The sequence below is a fragment of the Heptranchias perlo genome, chromosome 12 (assembly GCF_035084215.1).
Source record: "Heptranchias perlo isolate sHepPer1 chromosome 12, sHepPer1.hap1, whole genome shotgun sequence".
NCBI lineage: Eukaryota > Metazoa > Chordata > Chondrichthyes > Hexanchiformes > Hexanchidae > Heptranchias > Heptranchias perlo.
Genome location: NC_090336.1, coordinates 66713250 through 66715749, shown reverse-complemented (window position 1 = coordinate 66715749; position 2500 = coordinate 66713250). Strand labels below are relative to the sequence as shown.

The 2500-nt window shown below is 56.2% G+C and overlaps 1 pseudogene; it reads right to left on the bottom strand.

Annotated features, from left to right (window-relative positions):
* Positions 1-2464: 2464 nt before the first annotated feature.
* Positions 2465-2500, bottom strand: part of LOC137329014 (U2 spliceosomal RNA) — a 117-nt pseudogene continuing 81 nt past the window's right edge.

Genomic DNA, 2500 nt, shown 5'->3' with positions numbered 1-2500 from the left:
CACCACCACCGCCTTTTCCTCCCCTTGACAAACGGACAGACAGACAGACAGTCAGACAGTCAGTCCAGTTCGGGAGCGCAGCTTTCATTAAGCAATGGCGTTTGTGACAACTCATCGTCTGACAGGTTGATGATTTCCCCACACGCCTCCTGCCGAATAAAAGGCTCACCCTCCCGGACACTACCCCCAGAATCACCCCCCCCCGCCCCCCCCCCCCGGGGTGAATATTAAGCCCGAGAACACCGACTGTAACCAACCGCAGTGAAAAGTTGAAGTGGCAACTCATTAACCAGATTTATTTTGGGCAACTCATTAACCAGATTTTTTGTTCATTTGGTTTATGAGTTGCCAAGTGTAAATCTGGTTAATGAGTTGCCACTTCAACTTTTCACTGCGGTTGGTTACAGTCGGTGTTCTCGGGCTTAATATTCGCCCCGGGGGGGGGGGGGGGGGGTGTATAGCGGGCGATGGCCGGTGTGGAGTGCGTTTTTTGGGGGTTGATTTTCACTTTGCCTCGCTGGTGGAATTTGTGGGAGGCAGGCAAGGGGATTGGTGTGGGCTGGTGGGCGGCAAGGGAGATGCTTGCTTCGGGGTGTTATCCTCACTTTGGTCCGCTGGTGAGAGTAGGCAGCGGCAGGCAGGCAGGCAGGCAGGCAAGTGTGATGTAGTGTGGGGTGCAGTGCAGTGCGGTGCTGCCCTGTCGTTTATGAAAGGTTGTAATGACACTGCTTTGCAGCTGACCATGTCCACTGATTTGTGACGCCCGTATGGAGGCTGATATCTCAGGAGGGCCGAGGCCGATTTCCTCCGGGGACGGCTCGTCGCGTGCGGCAGGACGAGGCGCAGCGGACGGTACCGAGCGCTCGGAGGTGCGGCGCTGCCCGCCGGAGGTACAGCGAAAGGCTGCAAACCGCTTTCCGCCTGCTAACTCGGCGGCCGTCAGACCGACCGACTCCGCTTTACCACCGGAGCTAGAGTCGGGCAAGGGGCACCGAAAGGTACCGGAAGGATCGCGTTCGCACGACGGGAAGTCGACTAGCGGGCCGCCGAAAGCGAGCCGGGGGCCCCCGGTTTTTCTGTCCCACCTGGAGACTGATATCTCAGGAAGGCCGAGGCCGATTTCCTCCGGGGACGGCTGGTCGCGTGCGGCCGGACCAGGCGCAGCGGACGGTAGCGAGCGGTCGGAGGTGCGGCGCTGCCCGCCGGAGGTACAGCGAAAGTCTGCGAACCGCTTTCCGCCTCCTCTCACCGCACGGCTCTCCATTTCACCCACTGGCGGATTTTCACCCTCCGACTGCTCGCTACCGTCCGCTGCGCCTGGTCCGGGCCCTGTCCGTTGTCATGTTGATGGCAGAGCGGGGCAGGACTGCTTTCACCAGGAACCCGGTTTTCTGGGTCAGAGGTTCCAGGGGACCTGTTTTGTGCGGACTTCCCTGTGTCCGTCCCTCCATGCCTTCCCCCCAGAACTTCCTTCTGAACACCTTTGTCGTTTAAAATAATAATAAATAATATGTGTGTGTGTGTGTGTGTGTCGGTGTCAGTATCAGTCAGTCAGTCAGTGTCTCTCTCTCTCTCTCTCTCTCTCTCACTCAGAGCTGCTGTGGAAGGAAACTTTTTTAAAAAGAACTTGCTTATTGAAAGAAAGATGTGTCTCAAGCTGCCGGGCCCTGTCCATTGTCCTGTCAATGGCAGGACTGCTTTCACCAGGAACCCGGTTTTGTGGGTCAGAGGTTCCAGGGGACCTGTTTTGTGCGGACTTCCCTGTGTCCGTCCCTCCCTGCCTGCCTTCCCCCCAGGACTTCCTTCTGAACACCTTTGTCGTTTCAGCGAGGGCCAAAAGCCTGCCTGTGAAAGGGAAGGATCAGCCGGTCAGCCCCCTGTTGGTCGCTGCTGCCAGTGCAGCAGGCGTGCGTGTGTATTCGGCCTCGTGTCCAGGTCCCTCAGGGACTTGAGGCAACTCTCCCCGGTGGTCTTGTGGTCAGGACCGGGCTTCGAATCCCGGTCGGGGGGGATGGCTTTCTGCTGCAGATTAATTGGCACCTCTGAAAGAAAGTCTCCCCTCCTGAGCGTAAAGCTCCACCCTTAACCACCACCGCCGCCTTTTCCACCCCTTGACAAACAGACAGACAGACAGACAGACAGTCAGTCCAGTTCGGGAGCGCAGCTTTCATTTGGAAGCAGACCCTGCTTGTTTAAAGTCAACGACGCCAAGTTATTTTGCACTTTGAATTATATCGCTACGTGCGAGCGGCACTCAGCCTTGGAGAAGAAAAAAATACCACTGAGCTGAGAAAGGTCTTTTTAAAACGGTTTCCTTCCACAGCAGCTCTGAGTGAGAGAGAGAGAGAGAGAGAGAGATATCAGCTTTATTCTCAGTAATAATACACACACACACACACACACACACACACACACACAGAGACACTGGGAAAGAGCTGTTTTTCCTTTTGAATATCTCCCCACAGGGAGCTGCACCGTTCCCAGAAACACTGCAATACTG